Source organism: Gopherus evgoodei, chromosome 4, assembly GCF_007399415.2.
Source record: "Gopherus evgoodei ecotype Sinaloan lineage chromosome 4, rGopEvg1_v1.p, whole genome shotgun sequence".
NCBI lineage: Eukaryota > Metazoa > Chordata > Testudines > Testudinidae > Gopherus > Gopherus evgoodei.
The window spans coordinates 116460733-116477863 of record NC_044325.1 but is presented as its reverse complement, the minus strand read 5'-3'; the positions used below and the strand labels follow the sequence as shown (position 1 = coordinate 116477863).

The 17131-nt window shown below is 47.9% G+C and overlaps 1 protein-coding gene and 1 long non-coding RNA gene across 3 annotated transcripts in view; one reads left to right on the top strand and one right to left on the bottom strand.

Annotated features, from left to right (window-relative positions):
- The window catches only part of LOC115650549, a 78526-nt gene that overhangs the window by 22856 nt on the left and 38539 nt on the right, over positions 1–17131 (bottom strand). The window lies entirely within an intron of this gene.
- Positions 4741–17131, top strand: part of EPS8L2 (EPS8 like 2) — a 116660-nt gene continuing 104269 nt past the window's right edge. Inside the window, exon 1 of one of the 2 annotated variants that reach the window (XM_030560679.1) lies at positions 4741–5044. The gene's annotated coding sequence lies outside the window, so the exon portion shown is untranslated. The remainder of the gene's footprint in view (positions 5045–17131) is intronic. The other variant, XM_030560680.1, reaches the window with a different exon arrangement.

Here is a 17131-nt window from a genome sequence, read left to right as displayed (position 1 = left end):
GCCAGGGAGGTTGAAGTGCTCTCCTACAGGTTTTTGTATATTGCCATTCCTAATGTCTGATTTGTGTCTATTTATCCTTTTCCGTAGAGACTGTCCAGTTTGCCCGATGTACATAGCAGAGGGGCATTGCTGGCATATGATGGCGTATATTACATTGGTGGATGTACAGGTGAATGAACCAGTGATGGTGTAGCTGATCTGGTTAGGTCCTGTGATGGTGTCGCTGGTGTAGATATGTGGGCAGAGTTGGCATCGAGGTTTGTTGCATGGATTGGTTCCTGAGCTAGAGTTATTATGGTGCGGTGTGCAGTTACTGGTGAGAATATGTTTCAGGTTGGCAGGTTGTCTGTGGGCAAGGACTGGCCTGCCACCCAAGGCCTGTGAAAGTGTGGGATCATTGTCCAGGATGGGTTGTAGATCCTTGATGATGCGTTGGAGGGGTTTTAGCTGGGGGTGGTATGTGACGGCCAGTGGAGTCCTGTTGGTTTCTTTGTTGCGTTTGTCTTGCAGTACGAGGCTTCTGGGTACACGTCTGGCTCTGCTGATCTGTTTCCTTATTTCCTCATGTGGGTATTGTAGTTTTGAGAATGCTTGGTGGAGATTTTGTAGGTGTTGGTCTCTGTCTGAGGGGTTAGAGCAATGCGGTTGTACCTCAGTGCTTGGCTGTAGACAATGGATCGTGTGATATGTCCGGAATGGAAGCTGGAGGCATGAAGGTAGGCATAGCGGTCAGTATGTTTTCGATATAGGATGCTGTTAATGTGACCATCACTTATTTGCACCGTGATGTCAAGAAAGTGGACCTCCCGTGTAGATTGGTCCAGGCTGAGGTTGATGGTGGGGTGGAAGCTGTTGAAATCGTGGTGGAATTTTTCCAGAGTCTCCTTCCCATGGGTCCAGATGATGAAGATGTCATCAATGTAGTGTAGGTAGAGAAGGGGCATGAGTGGACGAGAGCTGAGGAAGCGTTGTTCCAGGTCGGCCATAAAGATATTGGCATATTGTGGGGCCATGCGGGTGCCCATAGCAGTGCCACTGATCTGGAGATATATATTGTTATCAAATTTGAAATAGTTGTGTGTAAGTATAAAGGCACAGAGCTCAGCAGCCCGTTGTGCTGTGGCATCATCAGGTATAGTGTTCCTGACAGCTTGTATTCCATCTGTGTGTGGGATGTTTGTGTAGAGAGCCTCTACATCCATGGTGGCTAGGATGGTGTTTTCTGGGAGGTGACCAATGCATTGTAGTTTCCTCAGGAAATCAGTGGTGTCACGGAGGTAGCTGGGAGTGCTGGTGGCATAGGGTCTGAGTAGAAAGTCCATATATCCAGACAGTCCTTCAGTGAGAGTGCCAATGCCCGAGATGATGGGACGTCCAGGATTTCCGAGTTTGTGGATCTTGGGTAGTATAACGTCACTATAACAACAATGCTCAGTGCATCATGAGCCTTCCGAAGACAGTCGACATGACAAACTTTGCATTGGATACCATACAATTATATTATAAAGATGAATATGGGGGTGTAGGGTGTTCCCAAGAGGTACAGAACACCACACATATGCAGCCAGAATGGGATATCTTAGTGTGTTAAGCTTAAAGTGTGTTGTCCCTAGAATCCCTGAAACTACAGGGGTGCATCCTGGGAAGGTCAACTCAGCCATTAATCACTCTGAAGTATGTCAAAGGTACATAATACAGGTTACTGAGAAAGGACCTCGTATGAAATTTTAAAGCAGGAGGTACTATTCACTTTCTGGACGAGATTAAAGATCCCAAGATGCTTCTCATAAAAGAGTAGAGGCTGTTTCCAGTGAGCTGGCTAAGCCGTCCCCTCCCTGTTATATGTGGTGGTTATTATCTATCTGCCTCTTGCCCTCTACCCTAGGGGTGGCTTCATTTTAATGGTGTTGTAATATATACAGGGTTTACGAAGCATTTTTTAGGAAAATAAAGGAATCATTGTGTGTCTTATATACACACACAAGGTATGTCTCACTATTTGTATTGGTGGTGAAAGAGGATATTCTTCTTTTAAAGCTGGGCTTCTAAAATGATAACTGTCATTCAGTAAACTGAATCTCTATCAGTCCAGCCTTGCTGTGTGCACCTTGTCATGCGACATTCCACTGGTGAGAACTCAGCAGGGGCGTTTTCTCTCCAGGTAGTACTGCACATATGCAAGGTAGAAAGCTGAAAATCAAGTCCCCTCCCGTAACATGCCAGGGCAGGAAAACACTATGTGACAAGATTGGACCCCAGGAGCTCAGGCTATTACTACCAGACCAGTGAAATGGCACAAATGTTTTGCTCATCTGTTTCCTGACTGCAAGAAAGGTGTGTGATATCATGGAATGTGTCAACACTCGGGCCCCATTATACATGGTTTGAGTAAGTCGCCAGTGTGAACTGACCAGCCCCTCAGCTGGTGGCACTATCTTAAAATTGCGTGTTATTGCATAGCTGAAATGAGAGACTTGGTAGGAAAGGTACAGAGACACTTCTTTTAAAGTAATAATAGTTTACAAATATAGAACCAGATTTCCCAGAGTTTGGTTCCCATTCAGACACCAAAATAAGTGCCCAGATTTTCCAAATGGAGCTCAGCATGCGGGATAGGCACCTTCTCTCCGAGGACCCAAAAGCACAATTCACATGTCCTCTCTTCCTATTTTGTCAAAAGATACATCAGAATAGCCCAGTAACAGAAGCATAGTTTCAGGGTAAGCATTGTCTGCCCATGATGGGAGGGGAGTGCCTTGTACCATCCTTTAAGGATCTCCCCTGGCCTTTGAAGAAGAGGAGGAACATTGGAAAATTTGAAGGGACTTTTTGGTTTCCAAAGGAATCCCTCTCCCAGAACATAAGAAAAGTTCTACCTGCAGTACGGAGACCTGGGTTCTAGTTCCACCTCTAGAAGTGATGCATTATATAACCTTTGACAACTACTCTCTGCCTCGGTTTCCCCACCAGACAGATGGAGACAGGAATGTGTCCCATTCTTTGTGAAGTGGGGTATTTAAGCTCCAATTATATTGAAACCAATGGGTCTTCTCATGGGACTCAGGCCATGTCTGCAAGCTGTGCTGCTGTAGCCCTGTACGTACACACTTGCTACAGTGACAGAAGGGGTGTTTTCTGTTGCTGAATAAATCAAACCCCTCAAGAGGTGGTAGCTAGGTCGACAGATGAATTGTTCAATAAATCTAGAGGTGTCTATATGGGGGCTTAGGTCAGTTTAACTGTGTTGGTCAGGGGTGTGAAAAAATTTTCACGCCCCTGAGAGATGTAGCTAGTGTAACCTAAGTTTTAGATGTAAACCAGGCCTAAAGATTAGGATGTGTGGAAGAGTTTCCAGGATCAGAGCCTGAGGAGGTACCACTTCCGAAGCATGAGAATACACAAACTTCCCAATGGTGCAGTAATATATACTCTGATGCCCAGTAAACACTTAAAAAAAAAATCCCTCATCTGTCCAGCCAAGTGTTTTATTTCCCTTCCTTCCAACCACAGATTTAATGAATCCTGAAAATAGTCACCTATAAGCAGAACCGTTACTAAAGTGGTTTTCCCAAGTGTTCTGCTTGGTGCCATCAGCCCTTCAACAGTCATGGTGGATCCTCTGTGTCCATAGAGTAGGAGTTGAGTGAATTGCATGCCTCTGAAAACTCTCTCCTGACCTGATCTGGCATTCCTTGTTCACCCAAAATTCTCAATAAACTCAATGGGGAACTGATCCCACTCCCATTTACATGGGTGTTAATCTGGAGTAACTCCTGATGTTAGTTATGACAGTGCAAATGCAAAGTAAGAGCAGAATGAACAGGAGTACTTGTGGCACCTTAAAGACTAACAAATAAATCCATTTGTTAGTCTCTAAGGTGCCACAAGAACTCCTGTTCTTTTTGCGGATACAGACTAACACAGCTGCTACAGACTAACTTGTCAAAAGAGCAGAATGTGTCTCTAGGTGGTTTGAGAGGGGTGCACAAGGACTGGGATCAGGCCCCTGCTGGCTCCCATATAATTAGGAGGAGGTGCGATTACCAGTGCTCGTTCATCTTGTATGGAACACTAACACAGCACTGAAGCTGGAACAGCGACTGGGAGCCCAAGCCGCCCGTGTAAACCCATTGATTTCAATGCACAAAACTAGCATGACAGTAGAATCAGCCCTTGCCTCCCTGCACTTCATATCTACCCCTTGACTTCAGTAGGCTTTGCATCGGGCCCTGTGTGCATTTGCCCAAAATGGAGGCTATTTGTCCACATCCTCTGCCTCACTGCAAATTTCCACATTGAAGATGCCAAGGCTGGGAGGCCCTTAATTACCCAAGCAGGAAAAAACACCTAGGGAGACAGAGTGAGCCTGTGAGCCAATGGAAAGCTTGGGAGAGGTGGCTCATGCTTCACAAAAGACTCCTTGTTCCCCCAACTGAACAGCCAGGTCAGTAATTTCCCCTCCTCATTCTCTTACGCCCCTGCTGCCCAAATCTTCCCAGATGACAGAAAACAGAAATAGCGTCTGCCTCAAAGCCCTTCCTGGCCTTAGCCCAGGCAGCATGGAGCCCTCTCCCCCGCTGTGCCAGGTGTCAGCAGAGATGCCCAGCACTGGAGGGAGCTCCGGGGATGCTGCCTGACAGCCAGGGCCTCAAGCTCCTAGTTACACAGTAACCTGTTGTCTGGTTGTGGCTCCACCTCTCCCTGCCTCCCAGCCCTCCCCTCCTTGTGCTGTTCCTCCTCTGCCCAGACGCCTGTCACCTGCTCTCAGTGAAGCTCGGGAGACTGAAGTGGAAGACAGGGCAGAGTGAATATAATAAGGAGCCACCCTGGAAAATTAGGTGGGTTCCCTCCTTCTCTGTTAAACTATTCAGCTAAAAGCCTCTGGGACACTGGGGCTGCATCCACATCAGCCAAAGCACTTTGCTGAGGGAAAAGCAGCGGGGCACCTGGTGTGCTGAGAATGGCAGCGAGATTTCCCTAACAGGGCACAGCTAACTGGGAGAGGAAATAGGGACCAGGAAACAGCAGAGGCTTCTCAGCACTGGTAAGTCTCACCTCTTAGTTCTCCACAGTCCATTATTCTCTGTGACATGTGCCTACTTCAAAGAATGGGGCCATGCAGCTGGGGAAGCGTGTGCGTTTGGGGCAGGGAAAGGTGGTAAGAATTTAGTGCTGGGAGACATTAAAGAGAGGGATTTCTCTAAAGGAAAAAGCAGCAGTTTTCCCAGTGTTTTCCTTTTCTCACCCTTTCCTGCCCAGTGTCCTACCTCCAGTAGGTGGCACTTTCTTGGCAGATGATGGCTGTTTGGCAGAGAAGAGGCTTTTTAATGAAGTCTGAAGATGGTATTTTTGTGTCGCTCTGTTTGTTTGCAAACAAACGTTGGGGTTTCCTCCTCTCCGGAGAGGTTGGAAGGAATTTTCCCTGCTTCATATTTGGGTCCTTTCCTACTTGCTGGTTTGCTGGGTCGTCCCACAGCACACAATTTTACACAGTACTTAAAAATCTAGTGGGAGTAATTTTTGAGCTGCGGGGCTCACCCATGACTGTGCAGGCTCTCTGAAATCTTTCATTCTATACCTGTAGCAAGAGATATTGTCCATATATTCTCCCCGTTTTGCTTATTTGGATGTTAAATGTCCTCAGGGGGACATTTGGCGAGACTAGATTTCTTTGAAGTGTCGACTGATGTATTTTTAAACTCTGGGAATTATTCCTCATATTGTGAAACAGTCACGCAGTAAAATACGATGCTACGTCTCCTATAATTACGGCCATTCCGTGTGATTCTGCCTTTGCTGGGCTGCTTTGAAAATGTTCCAAGAACTGTCTGGAAGATTAAACAGGGACAGGTCCTTCAGTTCTTGCTCATTTAAAAATCCTATTGCAGTCACTGAGCTGCCACTGCAGGGTTTGCCCCGCACTGAGGCCACTTTCCATGTCAGGGAAAGCAATTTAAGTGAGAGGGCCAGATCCTCAACTGGTGTAAACTGTCTTACCTGCATTGAAGTCAATGGAGCTACTGCTGTCCACCACCTAAGAAGCTATCTGTGAGCCTTCTTGGTGTCAAACAAATACAGCTAGTATGGGCTCCAAGAATTCCTCAGTAAAGCTTGCCGTTGTGTGTTCAAAGTTCCATTTAGTTGTGTGATCAAGTGATTTTCTTGGGCACAGAAAAGAATGGTTCAGGAGAAAAAGAGATCCTGATAACTAAGCTCTTTGGAGATACGGACCTTTTAAAAAGGCTCTGTCATAACAAGGGAGATTGAAAGCCACGGACTTTGCTATGGAAATGCAAATAAATGCAGTAGAAACTGTCATGCCAGGCAGCATATTGTTCTCATTTAAACAAGAGACATTTAGAGTAATATAAATTATTTAATTACCACCCTAGATTTGCGGTCAGACCTGAACCTGATCCTCAGCTGGTGTCCAAAACTGGTTGTCTAGTATAGGTTGGTCTTTATGATAAAGCAGAACCAAACTGCACTGGAAACCACATGGGGATACTTTATTTGTATAGTGATAGGGCCTAAGAGCCCCAGTCATGGACCTGCCCCTCCATTGTGCTAGGCACTGTACAAACCTTAAAGTGATTGCTTGGGATGAGGTTTTGCTTTCTAGTGCCAGGTGCTGCTTAATGCAGGTGCATGATTATTTGTCTGACATCTTAAAGATCTGATCATTAGGGTTTGGAGTATAGCACTTGAAAGCTGAATCCACGCTAAAGGAACAGACTAGGCAGAATCTGCTATGGGTATAAATCAGCTGTGGTAGTGAATTGAGCTATGCCAATTTGCTCCAGCTGAGGATCTGACCCCTGGATCACACAAACCACTTTCCTTTGTGCGTTGCAGCCCTTTAGATGGGCTTGTGACTGTCCAGGTTCCTTATTTGGGATGACGGAAATTTAAGAGGCCTCAAAGTTCTAAAGGCCCCAAATGCTTCAAAAAATATTCCAGAGGTTTTGTCAGATTAAGGAAGAAGTGAAATATATCACTGTATTGTCAGTGTGTGTGGCGGTGGGGTTGAGGAATGTCTATAGGAAACAACCCAGAGCACCACATGTGATCAATTAATTATTCTGGGGCATGAAAAAAAATCCCACACTGGGATGGTGGGGGAATGAAGTGCAATTGTAATCTCACTGAATTATTGCCTGGATGATTCTCTCAGGGCTGAATCCCTCAGCTATGTCCTCCTGTCTGTCTCTCTTCCTTTTTCCCTCTCTCTGCTCCCTCTCTCCCCCACATCCTAGTCTCTCTCTCTTCTGTGAATGCTGATTCCGGGAAGGTCAAGTGGTTTTACTGACAACCATTTTCTCCTAGCACAGGGCCAAATTCTGCCCTGACTCACACCTTGCACAAATTTATAATTTCAGCATGACCTGTAATAAAGCTACCTGCTGATTCTACCCAAATATACACAAACCTGCCAGCCTTCCAAACATCTCCTCTGACGGTCCCCAGAGGCTGTGCCTTTGAAAGACTGTGGACTTTATGGAATAACAACATGTCTAGGGATTATTTCCCACCCTGCAATAAAACACACCCAAATGGCCCAACCTTTGCAACTGTTCTTCCTGGAATGTCGTCACAATGGCAGTGCAAAGCATATCTAACACTGCAACATCACTCCTTTGCCAAGGTATTCACATCAGGTCTTGTTTGACCCATGTTCATTAGATAGATAGCAAAGTGCCCACATTACTAGCTAAGGGCCTTCAAAACCTCTCACCTGATCTTTGAGATACCTCTTTCTTCCTCTCCCATTCTACTCATCTGTAATAAGAGGCCTTACTGAAAAGCTTTTATAAACAACATGCATATGATTATGCTACTCCTAATCTGAAATTCTCTAGCCACAGAATAGGTAGTGGAAGCTCCCAAACCCTACCCCACCTATATTACAGCAGGGACTCTGGACCCCAGCCAAGAATGAGCTAGACATTATGCAATCTGAGGCCAAGCTGGAAACAAACTTAGCTCCTGACTCCCAGTCCAGTGCCCTACCCACATGACCATGTGTCCTATTTATCTTATCTTTGGGAGTTGCCACTGCTAGAGGGGAGTTTGAGTCTCCAGACCCATTCAATCATTGGCCTCTCTGTCGAGATGCATTTTAGGGTCAGTGGTCGTGGGGTGGACACTTGTCCACTGGAAGCTAGACTGAGACATTTCGTGTGTCTTTCATATACCTTTAAGGAGCTGACAATTCACCCTACCTGCACTGGATTTGAACAGACAACCTTGGGGCAAATATATCCAATTACCCATCCCTAAAACAGCTAGTCACTGCAAACAGGGAGTTTAACTTTCAACTGAAGCACCTTAGGAGCCGGTAATGCATGCAACTCTGATTGCTCTGATACTGCACAGAAAAGGCCCCTTTTGCTAGACAGATTTGTATGCAAAGGGAAAGCTTTTCCCTTTGAAAGGAAGCAAATGGTTTCCATTCACATTATGCACCTCTTTGGTGGCAGAGTGATTTGTAATCCTCTTTTGGTGAAACGCAGGATGCAGAGGATAAGCTGATCTGTTTTCTTCCCCAGGTCATCTGGATAAATGAGTAGGAATCACAACTAAAAAAGGGAAATAATCTGCCCTGAAAGTGTCCATGCAGCACAACAATTTGGAAGCCTCACACAGTTAGTTTTGGTTGCATAATGAATGCACTTAGGTTCCCCCCGGGCTACAGCTCATCAGTGTTCACAGCACCACTACTGAAACAGGCTTGTTCCTCACAGGACTCTAGAGACATTTCCTTAGCTTGTGGGGATGGGAATATTTTTTCTGACAGACTCGTTATAAACCATGCTCTGGACTACAGAGTAGGAGGATCATTATTCCATACCATGATTCTCAGAAAAACTGTTCCTGTCCACACCAGCCATGCTAACACCCTGCTAGCAAAAGTCACATAGAAAGAGCAAGGGATGTATTTTCTGAGGCAAAGGAAGCTGCTCATTCTGTGATGCTCTCCTCACCAGTGTGGGTCTGATGTTTTCAGAGGAAATACAGTTCTTGGTTAGGGGCACCAGTTTTCTCAGTCTGCTCCTCCCACCAGCAGGCTCCTGTTGCTTCCACAGGAGAAGACTCTATTTGATTTCGATGGGCTTGAGATCAGGCCCTGTTGGTCTCCCACTTAGGCAGAGGATGTATCCCTGATAGATGAGAATGGCCCTACTTTCAGGCTTGTCCAGGTATCCTGGTTATTCTACAACAATAGGTGTTGTGTCCCAGTTGTTTCCCACACTTACATACTTGTGTGGCAGGGCCTCTAGCTAGTTAAGCCAGTGAAACTGACCGCAGGCAGGCCGAGTGCATCTGTGCCTCAGATTTGTCATGCTGTCCTCTCCAAGGCTCTATAGCGAACCCCCTGCCTGCCCCAGCTAAAGTGCTGCCAAAATCCTCCTGCCCGCGCTTTCCGGACACCCCACCAGAACCATGCCCTGCCCCCACACCAGCTACAGCTGACTGGGGCTTTCCACCATGAAAATGGGGGTCACTCAACTCCTGCTGCTCCCACTCCTCCCGCCTTCTCACTGGCTGAAGAAGAAAAATAATGACTTCATTGCTGTAGCTCTCAGGGTATGTCTACATCTAAAATTTTGCAGCGCTGGTTGTTACAGCTGTATTAGTACAGCTGTATAGGGCCAGCGCTGCAGAGTGGCCACACTTACAGCAACCAGCGCTGCAAGTGGTGTTAGATGTGGCCATACTGCAGCGCTGTTGGGCGGCTTCAAGGGAGGTTCGGGGAATGCGAGAGCAAACCGGGAAAGGAGACCAGCTTTGCCGCGGTTTGCTCTCGCGTTCCCCGAACCCCCCTGCAAACCGCAGGGAAGGAGACCTGCTTACACGGAGGTTTGGGGAACGCGAGAGCAAACCGGGGAAGGAGACCAGCTTCGCCGCGGTTTGCTCTCGCGTTCCCCGAACCCCCCTGCAAACCACAGGGAAGGAGACCTGCTTGTTCGGGGGACGCGAGAGCAAACCGGGGAAGGAGACCAGCTTCGCCGCGGTTTGCTCTCGCGTTCCCCGAACCCCCCTGCAAACCGCAGGGAAGGAGACCTGCTTGCACGGAGGTTCGGGGAACGCGAGAGCAGGGAAGGAGACCAGCATTGCCGCGGTTTGCTCTCGCGTTCCCCGAACCCCCCTGCAAACCGCAGGGAAGGAGACCTGCTTGTTCGGGGAACGCGAGAGCAAACCGGGGAAGGAGACCAGCTTCGCCGCGGTTTGCTCTCGCGTTCCCCGAACCCCCCTGCAAACCGCAGGGAAGGAGACCTGCTTGCTCGGGGTTCGGGGAACGCGAGAACAAACCGGGAAAGGAGACCAGCTTGATTACCAGAGACTTCCTCAGGTATGCTGGGATACCTGCTTATTCCACGGAGGTCAAGAAAAGCGCTGGTAAGTGTCTACACTTGATTACCAGCGCTGGATCACAAGCGCTGGATCCTCTACACCCGAGACAAAACGGGAGTACGGCCAGCGCTGCAAACAGGGAGTTGCAGCGCTGGTGATGCCCTGCAGATGTGTACACCTCCTAAGTTGCAGCGCTGTAACCCCCTCACCAGCGCTGCAACTTTGTGATGTAGACAAGCCCTCAGCCTCCCTGCTTTGAATGCTTGGGGCTGCCTGCCACCTGCTCTGTATGTCTGTAGGAGCAGCTCTGCTCTCCACTGCAGCCAGGCAAACCATCTCGACCCTACATTTGCTTAAACCATGTAGTAGAATAGTGCATCTAACCCAAGTAGGGCTGGAAAAGGTGTGTGTGTTGGGGGGGAGGGGAAAGGGGGACATGGCTATTCTGCTCTGGCCAACTGGTGTGAATTACAACAGCTGTTGTTATGGCAACTAGGGATCATTAAGGGTGAAGGGGTGTCCCAGCCATGCTCCTTTTTCCAAACCGTCTCCCCACGCGGGCTGCATGGAGTTGCTGGCAAGATTTCTCCTCCATGGCTGGGGCTGGAATCCTTCTGTGGCCATTTAAAGAGGCTTTAGGGGAGCTTTGCCCTGGTGGAGCAGCATACAGCTGCTTTGACACAGCGGAAAATCTGGATTTTAAACCACAGGGACCAATTACAGCCTTTGCATAAGAGGGCAACTCCCACTAGAGCCAATGAGAAATGCACCCAGCTGGATATGGCACTAAAAAGAATATTACAAGCTTCATTAGGATTTGTTCTTTCAATGCAAATTCCCAAGGAGGACAGCAAATTTCTCCTTCATTCTTGACCCCAATTCTGGTATCAGCTCAAAATAGTCTCTTTTATTTTCTCTGAATTATTTCTTCCTGTTTTCTTTTTCTCAGTTGTTTATTGCCTTATCAGTCCCAAATTGTCCAGATTTATATCCCACAAGGGGTAAAGTGCAGTCCATTTGCATGGCAGTAAACCAAAGTACCATCCATCCAGCAGTGAAATTCACCAGCGCTGTGTAACTCCGAAAGCAAAATACTCTCCATAGGAAGAAAGATGCTAATGGAAAAGCACAGTCCTCCAGACCAACACTCCCCATAACCAGCACAGTTTACATCCTACCCCAGACAACCTTCCTTTTGCCAAGGACAGCTGAATGGGAATCATCTTGGAGCTTAAGTATAAGAGTCCCTGAGTCACACTTTGTAGCGAAGACTACATTACAACTCAAGACGATCATTACAATGGTTTTCATTGGTATAAGGAACAAAAGTGCTGTGTTTATGAACGACAGACATGGGCCAAAGCTGGACCCTCTTTGAATTTTATGGGAGTTGGGTGATAGGAGGTTTGGAGTGAGATGCCAGCATCCAAATGTGCCCCAGTGGTTTTGGTTCCTGTTTAGTTCCAAAGCCAGAGCCACTGTAATGATCCCATTCAGATGCAGCTTGTCTCTCGACAGCTCCTGCTATCGTGAATCTTTTGCCCTAGGTGGCAGAACTCTCTCACAAATAATTGATCTCACAAGGTTTCTGGGTTAGTGACTCCAACCTTTAACTCTCCCCCAAGTCAGCCTTCAACCTAAACAATGACCGAAACAATCTGGATCCTGCCTCATCAGTCCAGCTCTATTGACTTCATGAGCGGATTTTCTTAACCAATCAGACTACTTGCTTTCTCCTTGGTAATTGCTGCAAGTGGGACTTCTCTGCGATTCCTTCACATCCTCACTTTAATATTTCTGATACTAACCTGCTGGAACTAAGGAATTCACATACTGATGGCAGGTGCTGGTGCTTAGCATAGTCAAGGCCTTTCTGATCGATACTGTGGGCCACAGCCTATGCTGATTTACCCCTAGTTCAACTCCAAAGGGCCAAACTCTGATCTCTGTTACATGGACTTCAGCAGAATTGATCCAGATTTACACTAATGTGAGATTCGAATCAGGCCCATAGATGTGAGGGTATGTCTACATCTAAAATTTTGCAGCGCTGGTTGTTACAGCTGTATTAGTACAGCCGTATAGGGCCAGCGCTGCAGAGTGGCCACACTTACAGCAACCAGCGCTGCAAGTGGTGTTAGATGTGGCCACACTGCAGCGCTGTTGGGCGGCTTCAAGGGGGGTTCGGGGAACGCGAGAGCAAACCGGGAAAGGAGACCAGCTTCGCCGCGGTTTGCTCTCGCGTTCCCCGAACCCCCCTGCAAACCGCAGGGAAGGAGACCTGCTTGCACGGAGGTTTGGGGAACGCGAGAGCAAACCGGGGAAGTAGACCAGCTTCGCCGCGGTTTGCTCTCGCATTCCCCGAACCTCCCTGCAAACCGCAGGGAAGGAGACCTGCTTGCACGGGGGTTCGGGGAACGCGAGAGCAAACCGGGAAAGGAGACCAGCTTCGCCGCGGTTTGCTCTCGCGTTCCCCGAACCCCCCTGCAAACCGGGGAAGGAGACCTGCTTGATTACCAGATGCTTCCTCAGGTATGCTGGGATACCTGCTTATTCCACGGAGGTCAAGAAAAGCGCTGGTAAGTGTCTACACTTGATTACCAGCGCTGGATCACCAGCGCTGGATCCTCTACACCCGAGACAAAACGGGAGTACGGCCAGCGCTGCAAACAGGGAGTTGCAGCGCTGGTGATGCCCTGCAGATGTGTACACCTCCTAAGTTGCAGCACTGTAACCACCTCACCAGCGCTGCAACTTTGTGATGTAGACAAGCCCTCAGTGTGGTTACCTGGGGAATTAGGCTTTGATCCAGAAAAGCACTGAAGCACGTTCTTAACTTTTAGTGTGTGAGTAGTCCCATTGACTTCAAGGAGGGTTTAAAATCTGTCCCCAAATTCAGACCCACTACTGGATAGTTCCTGTGTCTATAATGGGCTGATCGAAAATCCCATATCAGCACACCTCCAAATTTTCATGGTGGGTGAAATCAGCAGGCTGCAGGCCTGGTCTCTCTTTCATGGTGATATAAACGAGGAGTAACTTTATTGAAATCTACACATCAGAGCCTCCGCATGGCTCCAATGGAACTGCATCAACTGATGTCAGCTGAAGATCTGGCCTTATAGTTTTACATCCGTGCAAAACCAATGCTAGTGAGAGGAGAGTCGGGGCTGGTATCCAGATCCAGATTTGCTGTAATCAGGCAGTATCTTGGAGTCCCAGGCAGTACCATATGTGATTCAAATTAAACCTGAAGTAGGCTGGCATGTAAGGAATGTGGAAAAGTGGTTTTTTGCCCTGGAAATGAGGAGGGAGGAGTAAACATGTCATAAAAGGCTCAGGGCACTGATTTCAGTTCACTGATCAATCTCAATTGGGGCTCAACATTGAAGAAAACATCCAAAGGTTAATTACTCCTGCCGGTCACAGCTGCTTTAAAAAAACAAAACAAAACAAAAACAAACCAAAGCTTAATTAGCTGCAATAAGCAGCAACCTAGCCAACTAAGACTCAAGAGAACTAAAACTGGACAGGAGCAGATTTAGCAGGACAGAGAGACCAAAATGCACAGTATTGTGATTATAGCTACCACTTGCCAGTGTGTGCAGATGACACCTTGGGAGTGCTCAGCTGATTTGGTGATCCTGTCACGCGTGGGATGGATTGGGAGGACCCTTTTCCTGCTGTGTCTCCATGTGACAACGGGTGTTCAAATTTTAATAAGTAATTACATCAAAGTGAATAACTTGTCATCCTAGCTGGAGTTGGCCATAACAATGATCTAGAAAATGAAGCACTAAAAACATTTATGGGCAGCTGTCCATGGCTGTGTGTCCTTATTAACAGCTTCCTTAGCCAGTGGATGGGGTGCAGAAAAACAGTAGTCCTGATTACTATTCAGAGAGAACGTTGGGTGAGTTTAATTACAGTCTGGAAAATCTACCTGAATCAATCCCTGCCCTAAAGGGTTTTGTCTTGTCTACTCTGAAGTGCCCCAAAAGCTGAGGTTTCTGCCTCTTCCCTTGGGAAGCCATTCCACTGCCTGACAGTTCTCACTGAGCCAGATTCTCCACTGCTATTTAGCCTCAGGCTGCACAGGCTGTATTAACTGGCTTAGGTTACTGTGCCCTTAAAACAGTCACCGCTAACTCTCCCTTCAGCTCCAGGAGACCATCAGTCTGAGGCTAAACGGTGTCTTTGGCCATGTCTACATCTAAAATTTTGCAGCGCTGGTTGTTACAGCTGTATTAGTACAGCTGTATAGGGCCAGCGCTGCAGAGTGGCCACACTTACAGCAACCAGCGCTGCAAGTGGTGTTAGATGTGGCCACACTGCAGCGCTGTTGGGCAGCTTCAAGGGGGGTTCGAGGAACGCGAGAGCAAACCGGGGAAGGAGACCAGCTTCGCCGCGGTTTGCTCTCGCGTTCCCCGAACCCCCCTGCAAACCGCAGGGAAGGAGACCTGCTTGCTCGGGGGTTCGGGGAATGAGAGAGCAAACCGGGAAAGGAGACCAGCTTCGCCGCGGTTTGCTCTCGCGTTCCCCGAACCACCCTGCAAACCGCAGGGAAGGAGACCTGCTTGTTCGGGGAACGCGAGAGCAAACCGGGGAAGGAGACCAGCTTCGCCGCGGTTTGCTCTCGCGTTCCCGGAACCACCCAGCAAACCTCAGGGAAGGAGACCTGCTGTTCAGGGAACGCGAGAGCAAACCGGGGAAGGAGACCAGCTTGATTACCAGAGGCTTCCTCAGGTATGCTGGGATACCTGCTTGTTCCACGGAGGTCAAGAAAAGTGCTGGTAAGTGTCTATACTTGATTACCAGCGCTGGATCACCAGCGCTGGATCCTCTACACCCGAGACAAAACGGGAGTACGGCCAGCGCTGCAAACAGGGAGTTGCAGCGCTGGTGGTGCCCTGCAGATGTGTACACCTCCTAAGTTGCAGCGCTGTAACTCCCTCACCGGCGCTGCAACTTTCTGATGTAGACAAGCCCTTTGTTGCCAGGCTCTTCCCTGGCGGCTCCAGGAGTTCAGAAAGGCCAATTGTGCTTACGCTGCTGCCCTGCATGGTTTTAAAAGTGCATTTCCATTAGATGAGCATCAGTCTTGATCCCCTCATTCCCTGCCCACCTGTCCCCTGGGAACTAGCACAAGGGTGTCGAACAAGGGTGCTCCTCTTTTGTGCCCACAGGCAGAGCTTTACCTGTGACACCTTTCGGGGCTGGAAAATAGGGCCAAGCCTCTGCGCAGACATACAAGAGACCTGGTAGCTCAGAGGGGACAACTTTGGGGGAAGCTGATAAAGGCCTGATGGGTTCATTGATTGCAAGGGGTTTGGTGCATCCTACGTCTGTGAGGTAGTATTTGTGCTGCATAGATGACTTTTCCACCCCTACTGGACTATTGCCCACTATTGTCCACTCCGCTGGGTTCCTCCTCCGCCAGCTAGCGTGTTGCAGCAGGCACCTACCACAACTTCTACTGTTTGGCCCAAGAACAAAAGCTCTGATAAGAAGCCAGGGGAAATCACATGGCTGATGTTCTGTGACACAGAGCAAGATCCCCAACATGGGTCCAGAGCTCAAATACAATGACAGCTTTTTTCCCCTTGTTCCAGGTTAATTATTTATGCCGCGGTTGTTAAAATGCTTCTGCATCATTAAGATTAGAAATGGCCCTTTTAAGCTGCCTGGACAAATCCAGCAACACACATCCTTCCATGTGAAATGAAACAAAGGGCAAAGAAAACAGACTTCATTTGGAAGGTCTATCGGGGGATCATTCTGGTTACTGTGTAACTCACTGTTCAGTATGTGTTATACATCCCCCTTTGGGCCTGATCCACAGAGAATACATTTCCGACAGCTTCTAGCTAGAGGAACTAGTTCTGCTTTAGCTCTAACTGTAGAGGCTCACACTCTTTGCTGTGTAGGTCCAGGAACTAGTTCTCAGTGCCAACTAAAATGCCAATCATTACAACTGCACACTAGATTCAAGCTACTAGAGAGAATTCAGAGCTTTAGCCTGTCTTTTAAGCAGACCAGATTGCAGAGTTCAAATTCAAATGTGAGCGAAATGGGCGTCTCATTAGAACATCATTCCAGCTCACACTTGGTGTGAACATAAGCCACAGCTCTAAAAATTCTCCTTAACAGAATGAGCCAAATACTAAAACATGGCCAGAAACTACCTGCAGAACCATACACTAGGCTTTGAACAAAGGCAGGCAATGCATCAGCCGGTACTGGAATCTGGGATTAGGGTTCAGCCCAATCTGTGACACACTTTGGTGTTGGGAGTGTTGAGATCCGGATCCAAACTGTATGCCTTGGACACACCATCTCCCTCTCCAGGTATGGCCCCATTACCATAATATCCAAGCACCTCCCGATCTTTAATGTAATTATCCTCACAATAGACCTGTGAGCTAGGGAAGTTGCATTATCTCCATTTTACAGATGGCAATTGAGGCAGAGTAGCTAAGTGATTTGCCTAAGGCTACATAAGAAGTCTGTGGTGCAGCAGGGAACTGAACCTCTGACCCATCCTTCCTGCCTTAGCACCTTTTAAATGGCACACTGAACTAGTTCTCCCCCACTTTGTCTATTGAGTATATGCTCCTTGTATATTAACACAGAGATGCGGTGCAGTGACATGACAGGCTGCAATAGATGAGGGCAATCTTTGTAGAGCTATACTGAAGCATTTAACGGTAATTCAGGATTTCAGAAAATGGGATCCCTGTTCCACATTCTGGTTCTAATCCCAACTCCTGTCATC